This window comes from Nomascus leucogenys, chromosome 13, assembly GCF_006542625.1.
Source record: "Nomascus leucogenys isolate Asia chromosome 13, Asia_NLE_v1, whole genome shotgun sequence".
NCBI classification, from domain to species: Eukaryota; Metazoa; Chordata; class Mammalia; order Primates; family Hylobatidae; genus Nomascus; species Nomascus leucogenys.
Window position 1 is genome coordinate 10,040,685 of NC_044393.1, and position 13,778 is coordinate 10,054,462.

Sequence of the window (13,778 nt, forward strand, 5' to 3'; positions counted from 1 at the left end):
TTGTGTGGGTTTTTTTTTTAATTTAACATGTTTATTTTATTTTTAAAATAATTTTTAAACTATTTTAAAGATTACTACATATTAGAAAAGATAAAAATACAAAATGTTCATGCAAAAAGTTCAAACTAGGTGAAAGAGTACACAGGAAAATTCTCCCTTCCATCCCCACCCAGTTCATCCAGTTCTCCTCCCTGTAAGCAACCAACTATTACCAGTCTCCTAGATGACCTTCTAAGTCACTACAGGAATATAAGCTTTTAAAAACTTTTTATTCAGCTATGATATCCACATAGAATTTTTTAAAACTGTGTGTGTTAAGAAACACATAACATTAAATTTACCACCTTAACCATTTAAATGTACAGTCCAGTAGTGTTAAGTACATTCACATTGTTGTGCAACCATCACCACCATCCATCTCTAGAATTAATTTTTTCCTGCAAAACTGAAGCTCTGTCCCCATTAAACAACTCCCCATTCTCCCCTCCCCCCAGCTCCTGGCAGCCACCATTCTACTTCCCGTCTCTATGAATTTGAATACTCTAGTTACCTCATAGAAGTGGAACCATACAGTACTTGTCTTTTTGTGATTGATTGGTTTATGTCACTTAGAATAATGTCCCCAAGGTTAATCCATGTTGTAGCATGTATCAGAATGGTCTTCCTTTTTAAGACTAAATAATATTCTGTTGTATGGATAAACCACATTTTGCTTATCTCTCCATCTGTGATGAGCACTTGGGTTGTTTCTACATTTAGGCTGTTGTGAATATTCCTTCTTTCAATTCTTTTGAGTGCATGCCCCGAAATGAAATTGCTAGGTCATATGGTAATTCTAGTTTTAATTTTTGGGGGGAACTTCTATACTATTTTCCATAGTGGCTGCACCATTTTATATTCGTCCCAATAGTCCACAAGTGTTCCAGTATCTCCACATCCTCACCAACACTTTTCTGGTTGTGGTTGTTTGTGTGTTTTGGTTTTTTGCTAGTAGACAACCTTAATGGGTAGGAGGTGATATATAGAATGTATTTTAATTACAAAAATTAAATCATGTTTACATATTTAAAACTTCAAACAATACCAAAGTTTATAAAATTGAAATAGAAAGTCCCCTCCTCCTCTTTTCCCCACCTGATCCACCCTCAGTCTCTCCCCAGATGTAAGCACTGTTAATAGTTAGGGATTTGGAAATTGTATTGTCACTCCTTTTTTTTTTTGAGACAGAGTCTCACTCTGTCGGCCAGGCTGGAGTGCAATGGCACAATCTCGGCTCACTGCAACCTCTGCCTCCCAGGCTCAAGCAATTTTCCTGCCTCAGCCTCCCAAGTAGCTGGGATTACAGGCGTGTGCCACCACGCCCGGCTAATTTTTGTATATTTAGTAGATACAGGGTTTCACCATGTTGACCAGGCTGGTCTCGAACTCTTGACCTCAGGTAATCTGCCCGCCTCAGCTGGGATTACAGGTGTGAGTCACTGTGCCCTGCCTGTATTGACATTCTTGAGCTCAGAAAACTCAGATTATTGTTGGACTCCTTCTACTCTTCCCTCCTTACACTCACTTCCATTGCCTACTTCCCCCGCAAGAACCTTAGTAGGTAAATATTATTATCCCCATTTTGCAGCTGAAGAATCTGAAGCTCAGAGAGAAGTAGGTTACCTAAGGACACAAGGCAAAGCCAAGAGTTCAGACCCAGGTGGGTGGGACTGACTCCAAGTTCAATGTTCTTTCCACAGCTTTCTCTGCCTGGCTTCTGTCCAGACTCTTAGAGTTTAGTTGTTATGTCACCACCTGTACTTTTTTAAATAAAGTTTTATTGAAACACAGCCACATCCATTTAAACTTTGCCTTTGACTGCTTTCACACTACAATGGCGGAATTGTAGTGTGAAACAGAGACGATGTGGCCCACAAAGCCTAAAATATTTGCTATCTGGATCTTTCCAGAAAAAGTTTGTTGACTCCTGTCCTAAGCCAATTACAGCAATCCTACTATCCTTTGCAGGGACTGGTTTATGAATGGGAGTGGTGAGATCCAGTTCTGACAGGTGAGGCATGAAGAGAAGTCAATTACTCTGTCTGAGGCCTTCTCAAAAGCTTTTTCTCCCAGAAGAAAAAAAAAAAAAGTTTCTATTTTTTCTTTTCTTTCTTTTTTTTTTTTTTTCAACAACATCTGGGAAGGAAAGGTCTTTTGTGTCTATCCCTGCTCCGTGCAGCAGAAGTTAGGGGGCGACTGTGGTGTCTAGAGCTGAGGTGGTCTTCTTGCTTTGATGAGATGAATACCTGAGTCTGGCAGAGGAGAAAATCAGAACCTGTGTTTCAAAGACACTGTTGAGCGGCTGCACCAGCCCCGGAAGCACCTTCCTGTGGATTTCCTGTTAATTAAACCAGAAATGCTCTTTTGGTCTAAGCTGCTGTCCATCACGTTTCCTGCTACTTGTGGCTAAATGCATCCTCTGTGGCTTGCCTGCCACCATTCCCTTCCCTCTAGCCCATCCTCAGCAATGTCCCCAACTTAGGGATGCCAGATTTAGCAAATACAAGTACAGCACACCCAGTTAAATTTGAATTTCAAGTATATTTGAATTTCAACAATAATGAATAATTGTTTTTGTATAAGTATGTCCAATATTGTACATGAAACATACTTATGCTATGCTTATGCAGTATTTGGGACAGACTTAGAGTAAAAAAATTATTTATTGTTGAATCTGAAATTCAAATTTAACTGGACTTCTTGTATTTTTTATTGTGATAGAATATAAGAAGCATAAAATTTATCTCTTTAATCATTTTAAATGTATGTTTTAGTGGTATTAGGCACATTCTAAATACTGTGCAACTACCACTATTATCCATTTCCAGAATCTTTTCATCTTCCCAAACTAAACTCTGTACCTGTTAAACAGTAAGTTCCCATTCCCCTTCTGTCAGCCCCTGACAACCAACATTCTATTTTCTTTCTCTATGAATTTAACTCTTCTCACATAAGTAGAATTATACAATATTTTTCTTTTTGCGTCCGATTCATTTCACTTAGCATAGTGTCTTCAGGGTTCATCCATGCTATAGCTGTGTCATAATTTCATTATTTTACCAAGCAACACTACCCCAAATTCCTCACAGTGTCAGTATATTTGATGACCCTTCAGGATAAAGCCCAGACCCCTAGCGTGATATCCAAGCTCTTTCCCTGGCCATATTCATAGCCTTATTCTCAATAAAAATAATACTAAGTATTGCAATAATATCCTATAGTCCAGCCACTGGGCACCTGCTGACCCTAGAGCTTATGATGTGTTTCCCTGCCTCTTTTCTCTCTCTGGAATTTCTGTCATCCACACTCCAAGCCTCCTATCCTTGCCAATTTTCAGCTTTCCAGAGGCAGTACACCCCCTGCAAAGTGGCTACCAAACTTTCACCCATCCTTCTACCCCAGTGGTTCTCAACAGGGGAGGTTTTGCCCCCTAGGAGTCATTTGGCGATGCCCAGAGACATCTTTTCTTATGGCAACTGGAGACATGCTCCTGGCACCTATGGGTAGAGACCAGGAATGCTCAAAACACCCTACGATGCACAGGACAGACCCTACAGCACCGAAGGATCCAGCCCCACATGGCAGTAGTGCAGAGGTGGGGAGACCTTGCTGTGCCTCAACCACCACCCTTGGCTTCTTCCTTTCTATATTACTTTTTTTATCCTTCAATAATACTAATAATGATGAAAAACCACAGCTATCTTCTGCTGCTGTACATCACAAGTTATATACCAGGCTGTGTGCTAGACATTTCCCGTACATTAAACATCCCATCCCTATTTGGCAGTGAGAAAACAGTTCCAGGGAGTTTAAGGAATTTGCCCACATTCTTATGGCATAGCTGAAGCAGAAGTGAGATCTAAACCTAAGACTGATATGGCAGGTACCATATTGTATTCAACATGCCATGAGCCATTGAGGCAACATTGACATTGGGCTGGCATTCAGGTAGGCACTTAGGTTACAAATATAAATAAGACACAATTTTTGCAATAAAAGAAGGGTGCCCCGAGGTCGAGAGATCAAGACCATCCTAGCCAACATGGTGAAACCCCATCTTTACTAAAAATACAAAAATTAGCTGAGCATGGTGGTACACACCTGTGGTCCCAGCTACTCGGGAGGCTGAGGCAGGAGAATCACTTGAACCCGGGAAGTAGAGGTTGCAGTGAGCCGAGATCGTGCCGCCGCACTCCAGTCTGGTGACAGAGCAAGACTCCATCCCAAAAAAAAGAGGGGTGCCCTATAGTGGTGACAAAAATTAATCTCTCTGAATATATGGGTTCATCATGGTCATACACATCTCTGTAGACTCAGTGATAGCCAATTACAGTAATAACAGGTATTGCTGGTTGAGCCCTTAGTGTCTGTCAGCATCTGGGCTTGGTGTTTTCATTCCTCATTCCATTTTATCTTCAAAACAATCCTCAAGAGAGACGTTCTTGTTTCTATTTTAGAGTAAGAAGATTTTGTACTACTTGATTTTGCACATGCTTGATTTTGCACAACACAGAAGTATAAGCCAGAGTTCAAACTGGGGTGTAATTCCAAGGTCTTCTCTTAACCACTGTGCTCATCATTGGCCCCCTCACAGAAGTCAGTAAACAGCATATCATGATGCAAAACATGGTTTGAATTAGGGGAAATGGCAGATGTGGTCTTTGCCGATGACAACAGTAAATCCCCATCCTATCTCCAGGGGCAGGGATAGAGGTGAATACAAAACTGTGTTCTGTTTATTGCATGATAGTCTCATACTTCAACGAGATTAGGAGGATTAAACTCTCTCCATGCACTACACTGGATGCATTCTCCATGAGAAAGCATCCAACGTCGTTCTCAAAATGTTGCATAAGTTTTAAAATATGACCTAAAGAATCAGAGATTTGAAACAGAGACACATGGTCAAGTAATCTACATTCAATGCAGTTTGCATGCGGTTTCTAGATTATTTGTGAGTTTTGTTACTATTTTTTATTTTCCGTTAATTATGTTGATATGTTCATGCATCTGTGTGCATATATATTACATATGCATGTGTAAATTTAGTTGTTAAGAGTGCAGGTCCTGAGGTCAGATGCTATGTGTTTAAATCCCAACCCTATCCTTAGTGACTGTGTCATTTTATTAAGCGTACGGTGTGCCAGGCACTGTGCTAAGCATTTTCTGTGAATTATCTCATTTAATTCCCACACCAACTCTATAACTTGGGTGCTGCCAATAGAACCATTTTTAGATCATAAAACCAAAGCACAGAAAGGGCAAGCAACCTGCCCAAGGTCACACAGCGAATCCACTGTGAAACCAAAATTCTGTCTCAGGCTGAGTGATGCCAGACCCTGGGTTCCTAACCAAGACTGACCCTGAGTTTAGCCTTGAGAGATCTGCCCCCGGTGTTAGCCCATGGCTTAATTTAGCATAAGACATCGGTCTTCATTGAACCTGTTTCCTCCTCAGGCAAATAGATACTTCTTATGTCATAGGATTATAGTAAGGAGCATATCAGATAAAGCACAAGAAAGTAATCTGAAAAATGCCAAGTGATGGGTGGCATACAAAAAGACAAAGGTGCCTGTCAGATTTCCTGTCTCAGCTGGAGCAGGGTCGGCATCCTGACTGGCAGGAGACCAGCTGTCACTGACAGGCCATGGGTGCAGGACCACACTATAATGTCTGGGTCATGCCTTCCTCTGGTTCATGATCAAAAACACAGCCAACATGGCTTAGCATGAGCGAGAAGCCTGGGTGGAGGACGGAATATATGCAGAGAGGCAGGGGCAGGTCAGAAAGAGGGTCCTGGGGAGATTTCCGATTTCAGTTTTCCAATGACTCTTTTAGATTCAACAACCAGCTCTACCCAGATTTTCAGGAAAGCAGTTTGATAACAGGAGATGACAGCCACATGTGCTTGTCAATATTTGAAGAGGGGTGGAGATGGTAAAGAGAGAAGATTAAGAGGCAAACCAAGTCGGGAGTGTGCTGGTGAGCACCACCTGAAGTCTGTGTAGCAAGGAGAAACTTTACTCTTAGTGAACTCCCTGCTTTGTCGACACCGGGAAGTAAATTTTTCCACCAAGAAGTTTGCACTTTTGAAGACCTGTTGCTACCTCCACCCAGGGCCCTGAGCTTGGTTTATTGCTCTGCGGTTGCCATATTGAAAATCTTAACACAGCTGACCCTTGAACATCACGGGGATTAGGGGTGTCAATCCTGTGCAGTTGAAAATACAAGTATACCTTTTGACTTTGCAGAAACTTAACTACTCATAGGCTACTGTTGACCAGAATCCTTACTAATAACATAAACATGTTTTCTATGTTATATGTATTACATTTGTATACTGCATTCTTACAATAAAGTAAGCTAGAGAAAAGAAAATGTTATTAAGAACATTAAAAAGACAACACATTCTAAGAAACATCATAAGGAAGAGAAAATATATTTACTATTCATTAAGTAGACGTGGATCATCATAAAGGTCTTCTTCCTTGTCATCTTCACATTGCATAGGCTGAGGAAGAGGAGGAAGAAGAGGGGTTGGTCCTGTTGTCTCTGGGGTGGCAGAAGAGGAGGAAAAAATCCATGTCTAAGTGGACTCGTGCAGTTCAAACCCTTGTGGTTCAAGGGTCAGTTGTAGTGTTATCTTTGAACTTAGGTTGAGTAAGTAAAATCTGATGAGACAATGAAGCATAGCCATGAGATACAAGCAATATGCAAATTTACTGTTCATTGCCGCCGGTTCACATATAACATCCATGATGCCCATGAGCAGAGAATGCCAGTGGGTTCATGACTGTTCAGCAAGCCTCAAAGCAAGTAAAACGCATGTGTGTTACAGCTGCAATTGAGTATGGGGGGGGCACTGACACCCCTGAGAGTCCAGGCTTTCCACGCAAATCAGAAATTATCTTCAATACAGAAAAAAAGGCAGCACATTCCAAGAAACACAAACAACAAAAGAATCCTATCCTAGCCTTTCTTACCCAGGTTACCTCCCTGTAAGGGCCAACCGCTTGTGCTGAAAATGGTAACATAGCAAGACAGAAATATAGGGCAGCTTAGAGTTTCTTTTTCTTTTGATTTTTCCTTATTCATCAATAAACTGAAGACAGAAAGCATTGGTAGAATGGGTGAGCGTCCAGAGGTGGAGTAAAAACAGTTGAATGATGACTTCTATGCAGCGTTTACACTGTTTTAGTGAGAACAGACTACATAGACCCCATAATAAACTACAAAATACAAGTCGTGTGATTTTGGTGATTCTGCCCTCGAGTTCATTGCATTTCAAACCAGCATGGCATGATCTAAAGATGGATGGAAAACTCATGCTGATCACTTACATTTTTATTTTTTCTTTCCTTAGAATGACTTCGAATAATAAGTAAAAAAATGACAAGTAGAGAAAGAGACCAGGAAGGAGAGAAAACAGCTTTATGTTTCATACCTTTAATGGTACTTTTCCCTGCTTTTAGAACAAAGGTCTCATCGTTTTTGTTTTGCACTGGGTTCAGCAAATTATATAGCTGGTCCTGCCTTCATCACCACTCCTGACTACACCAGCTGATGCTTGGTGATGGTCTACAGTTTGCCAGACACGCTGCTGAGTGCCCCACCTGAATGATTTTTCTTAATCTCCTAAATCGCTCATATCCCTAAACCTTATGTTTTTCTTCTGTAAAATGGGAGCAAAAGATCCTAATTTCACTGTGGACATAAATGAAATGGACGGATAAACACAAAAGGCTTTGCAAAGACTAACATGCCATCCAAATGGCAAGTGCTGCCATGTATAATTTAAAAGAGAGCAAGATGACGGGGAGTGTCAGCTCATGCCTATAATCCCAGCACTTTGGGAGACTGAGGCGGGTGGATCACTTGAGGTCAGGACTTCCAGACCAGCCTGGCCAACGTGGAGAAATCCCACCTCTACTAAAAATACAAAAATTAGCCAGGCATGATGGCGCACACCTGTAGTCCCAGCTACTTGGGAGGCTGAGGCAAGAAAATTGCTTGAACCTGGGAGGCAGAGGTTGCAGTGAGCCAAGATAACACCACTGTACTCCAGTCTAGGTGACAGAGCAAGACTCTGTCTCAAAAAAAAAAAAAAGACTGAACAAGTCCAATCAGCCAGGAGTTGCAGAGTACCTACTCTATCATAGAGGGATCCCCATCCTCGTTTTGCACGGTGCTAGGAGTTGGGGATACAAGAATAGATGCAAAATAAACACAAAGGAGCACACAGCCGAGGCGGCTGACAGAGACTTAGGGAAGTACAGTAGCTTGCTCATAATCCCACGGCCGATCAGTAAGAATCAAGATCCGAGCCCTTGTCTGTCTCAACCCAGGGCCAGAGCTCAAGCTCCTGAGCCTCCAGGTTTGGGTCAGCACACAGCATGTGCATGGCAGCTGCTTAATAATTGGGTTTACTACATTCCAGATTGACATGTACAGTGCTCAGCTGGAATCGACTTTACAACCCTAATTACGGTGTGCCTGGTTGTGTATTCAGCATTTATTTAAATAGTATTTTTTTTCTTAAATGTTGATTTCTGAAAGAGGCCTTCCCCAGCTCTCTCTATTTCCCTCCCTTAGCTGCCTGGGCTTTTCTTTTATAATGAGAATCACACCCTGTAATTCTATGTTTATATTTACAGGATTCTATGTCCAATGACACTGAGTGCATGAAGGGTAGAGACTCAGCATCTTTTACTCACCTCTGTAAACTCCGACTTATATATATAGCCTGGTGCTCGACAAGTATTCATGATAGGGGTTAAGGTGAGTATATTGTTGAATAAAACCACAATAATTATTGGTTACAATTCTCTTGAATGTCTTCTCCAGAGCACTAAGTAGTGTAATTTATCATGTTTCCTTTCTTGCATTGGCTGTTAGGAAGCTCAAAGCCATATCTGCAAACCCGTCATAGCAAGTCTGTAAATCAACATTTATTTTCGATCCTGTTTATTTTCGCATTTATTTTTGATCCTGTTCTCATTTGATGTTCCAGATTTTGTTCTTCAATCTTCTTTTGTTATATGTTATTTCCTGCTCTCATAATCTATTGTATATGTCCTTGTAAGACACTTTAAACAACATCCTTGCTTGAATTAAATAAATTGCACAGCCTGTCAAATTTCTGGCCTGCAAAGAAAAAGAATGCCCTTTACAACATCATGGTATGTCTCCAGAGCAATAAACCACCCTTAGGTTACCTGATTTCTGGTGTCCAAACCCCTTTGGGAATAAGGTTTACGTGACTAGGGGTAGTTGAGTGGATGAGAAGCTATTTCCTTCCAATTAGGTGGTTGGGTGGTGGTGGAGGTGGTGTTCTGAAGTAAATGAAGGTAAAAGGCAGACAGAACTGCAAAATCTCACAGAACGTGTTTTCCCTGCTCTGACCATGACCTACAGTTCCTGGGGAAGGAAACTGCCTACCCAGGTCAACCCGGCAGCCTCAGTGGGTGAGGGGCACTGGGTAGAATACTTGGGGTGCCAGGGAGGCATTAATGCGAGAGGAGTCAGGTGCTCAGTTTTTATTGGAGTTGGGAGGGCAGCCCCACATCAGGAAGAGAACCTGTTTCTGCAGGACGGTCGGGGGAGAAGGGAGGACTCCACCCAGGCTTGTGTTTGCCCTGCTCTGTGTATTCAGCCAGCAGGCTCTGCACAAGGAAGCAGAGTGTAGGGAGCAGAGCTCCACCGACAGCCAGGCACTGGGCAGCACACACTGGAGACCCAGGACCCTGTGCAGGAGCAGCTCCGGGTGACACGAGGAGACTGAAGATACTCCCACAGGGGCTCAGCAGGTAACTGCTTTCAGATCCTTTAGGCATGGCTGGAGGGTTTGCTGTTTGTGGTAGACGGTGTCATATAGAGGCCAGGGGTCAGAGAGGGTCAAGTTTGATCCCAGCTCTGCCTTCTGTTCACTGTGTGGCCTTGGATGTGTATAAGCCTCAGTTTCACTATCTGTGAAATGAACCCAAAGATAGCACTCATCTCAAAGTTTTTAGTTTTACAAGGAGCAAATGACAATGTGGTCAGTGTCAGGCGCATAGCCACATAAATAGCTCCTATTTGGTGGAACCATTGAGAGTCATTTCAAGCACAGGACTTGGGGAGAAGTCACTGGAAGGAAGGATAGGCTGTGTGATTTGGGGATCCGTCAGGGCAAGAATCCCCCATAGCCGAGTGGAATCTGAGCCTTCACCTTAGGCATTGCCTAAAGAAGTGGGGAGACAAGAAAAAGGACTTGTGAAGTGCCTTTTGTGAATCTTATTTAACGCTCAAGACCACCCTGTGAGGCAGCTGCTGATTCAAATCCCGGCTGCAGGACCCCTGCTGTTTACATCTCCCTCTGAACCAGTTCCCTGCCTGGAAGAGTCATTGCAATTAGAATGTGGGTGAGCTGGAGCCACACCGCCAGATGCCAGCCCCAGCTCCACCCTGGGCTGGCTGGGTGCCCTGGAGCAGGTTCCTTCAGCCCTCTGGGCCTCAGTTTCCTCATCCGTAAAGTGAACCTAATAACAGTACTGAGATCAAAGGGCTGAGAGGACTCTACCGCCCGTAAATACCTGTGCACTTCGTAACTCTTAGCTGTGGTTCTTGTTTTTGCTGTTACCATCATCTCCATTTTACAACTAGGAACATGAGGCTGGGTGAAGAGGGAGCTCCATCTGGTTCCAAGATCTCATGGAAAGGACGCTGTGGAACTGGAGGCCAGACCGGCCTGGGATGAGGGTGCAGCCAGTGAGACTCTCACCTTGGGCACGAAATTTAAGGGATGCCAAAAAACTCAGTCATGGAGATAAACAGTATGTTAACACAACATTTTTAAAGTCAGAATTAATGGCAAGACACCCATGATGAACAAACTATGAACATGTTAGGGAAAGATAAGATCAGGAATAGCGTTAATTTTGATTTTCATAAATTTCATGTTAAAATACTATTCATCTCCATGACTGAGCTTTTTGGTGTCCCTTACATTGTTCCCCCCAAGTCCAGGGCCTGATCCACCTCAGCCTCCTGGGGATCCTGAGCTGATCACAGCGTCTTCAGGCCCTGGGTGTATATACTCAGGGTATGTAGAGGGTGCTTCCTCCTAAATGAAGACAACAGACAGGGTGGGGCATGCTAAAGTAGCTTTTCATTTAAGCGAGGGTGGGGGAACAAACCAGTGTCCCAAATCACAGAAGATTCTTTTTTTCCAAAGAGTTCTGGAACCCAGAAGGGTTTTGTTTTTAGGAAAAAGTCATGGGCTTTGGGAAAAGCAATGGGCCCGTTAAAGCCCATGGATTCTGCCTGCTTTACTTTGATATGAGATGTGGATGGAAAGGAATTGAAAAAGGCTTTGGGTTGGGGGCGGGGGTACCTTTGCACCACGCAGGCGCATCTGTCCTGCTCAAGTATTAGATGTGAGTTGATTGTCTCTGTGTCTGCAGTTTCTCTTCAAGCCAATTGCCCTGCCATGAAGCAGTTCAGGATTTGAGTGCCTGAGTCACGTGGATCTAGGTTCAAACCCCAGGTGTGCCTCTCCGTAGCTTTCTAACTGCTACTCTTGGGCAGGTAGGACAAGCGAGGTGCCCACCCTCATGAAGGTGACATTGGTGAGATGAGGGGATGGCATTGCTCAGCCTTGGCTTCTTTATCTGTGCAATCAGGGAATAAGGGGATTCTGCAAGGGAAAAGGAGACAGTGTGTGTGAAGTGCCTGGCACCAGGGTCAGGGCAAGGGCGAAGCCAGTGAGCACCTGGGGGATAAAATGCAGGGAGGTGCACCAGAGATGGTTGCCTTCCTACATTTTGTGCCCTGCTATGCTCACCCTGGTGCTGCCTGGCACATAGTAAGCCTCCAATTAACACTACCTGCGATTATCACACACTTAAAAATGTTTGGTGCAATAATAAGACTATGAGAGCAAGCTCTAAGATTTTTAGGATTAACATCCGTTTGTGCAAACATAATTAAGTACTCCAAAAGCAAAACATCAATCACCAAGCAGCCTTAAAACACCCAAGGTGATTTCGATAAAGGCACCCCTGCCCCTGGACCCACAAAGTCCCATACCAGGAATCAAGCCTTGGGCAGTTCAGTGAGGACGGATTTCAGTTCCCTGTGTCCCCTTGTGCAGGAGGCAATCTGTAGCACTGTACATGGCACTCCTGATAATAGCTACCGTGTTCTTAGCACTGTGCAGGGACACATACGGAGGTGCAGGACTGTGGGGCAGGCAAAGCAGGTCTGTTCTTTCCTCCTGCAAGGTCTTTACTGACGCTAGGGGCAGAGGGCTGGTTCTGCTGGGTGTGCCAGCCTGGCCATGTTGGCATCACCCTCAGCTGAGTGGTGAGGAGGGCCCCTGGGTTACCTACATTCCATTGCATTGATCGAAGGTGTTGCTTGTTTACTTGGTGACTAATTCTGTCACCATTCCACCCTTCAAAACCACCCCCTTCCATTCAACAGTCATTTAGCTGCCTGCTGGTGATGAAGTTTCAGAAGTGCTTTCTCCAGGCCAGCTTGCATGGGGTTTGGCATTTGGCCTGTTTCCAGGAGGAGGGCCTATTGTTAATCTGTAACTACAAGGAGGCGACATGGACCATCAATCACTGTGTAAAAGAGGAGGGATTTGAGGGCAGCTTTCAGGAGGCCAATTCACTCATGGATCAGAACACAGAGCTAACTCAATTATAACAATAAGATAAATGAATAATATTAGCAATAACTAGCATTTACTCACCTGAGTACTGCCAAGCCCTGGTGCTAAATCCTTACAGTGATTATCAATGACCCTTCAACTGTTCAATCCTCACTTTATTTTATCTATTTATTTACTTATTGAGACAGAGTCTCGTTCTGTCGCTCAGGCTGGAGTGCAGTGGTGCGATCTCAGCTCACTGCAACCTCCGCCTCCTGGGTTCAAGCGATTGCCTGCCTCAGTCTCCCGAGTAGCTGGGATTACAGGCATTGTGTCTCCACATCTGGCTAATTTTTGTATTTTTAGTAGAGACAGGGTTGCGCCATGTTGGCCAGGATGGTCTTGAACTCCTGACCTCAAGAGATCCACCCACCTCAGCCTCCCAAAGCGCTGGGATTACAGGCATGAGACACAGCGCCCGGCCTAATCCTCACTTTAGATTGTACCATATATATTCCTTGCCTAGTTATAATTTTCTCATTGTAGGAATGAGTATGCAAGAAATATTTTCTATTCCATGTCTATTATATTACATATAAATATTTCATAAAATTATAACATCAATTATACAGCAGAAGAGACAGTAGAAAGTAAGAAAATAGAAAGTTAAGAGTCTAAACTCTGAACTTGAGTTTGTGAGAGTTAAGTCCTGATTCTCCCACTTACTAGATGATCTGTATTAGTCAGCTTGGGCTGCGGTAACCAAAATACCATAGACTAGGTGGCTTAAACAACAGTCATTTGTTTTCTCATAGTTCGGGAGGCTGGAAGTCCAAGATCAAGGTTCTGGCTGATGCATTTCTGGTGAGACCACTCTTCCTGGCTAGCCAACAGCTGCCTTCTTGCTGTGTCCTCACACAGTTGAGAGAGAGAGAGGAGAGAGCTCTTCGGTGTCTCTTTTTATAATGACACTAATTCTATCAGATCAAGGTCCACCCTTCTGATTTTATTTAGCCTTGATTCCTTAGAGGCCATATTTCCAAATGCAGTCATATTGCACGTTAGGGCTTCAACACGAATCCAATACGAATTTTGGAAGGACACA

The 13,778-nt window shown here is 43.4% G+C and overlaps 1 protein-coding gene across 5 annotated transcripts in view; it reads left to right on the forward strand.

The window, feature by feature from the left end:
* Positions 1 to 9,743: 9,743 nt before the first annotated feature.
* The window catches only part of BCAS1 (breast carcinoma amplified sequence 1), a 126,100-nt gene continuing 122,065 nt past the window's right edge, over positions 9,744 to 13,778 (forward strand). For all 5 annotated transcript variants that reach the window (XM_030825557.1, XM_030825564.1, XM_030825560.1 and 2 more), the window contains exon 1: positions 9,744 to 9,845. The gene's annotated coding sequence lies outside the window, so the exon portion shown is untranslated. The remainder of the gene's footprint in view (positions 9,846 to 13,778) is intronic.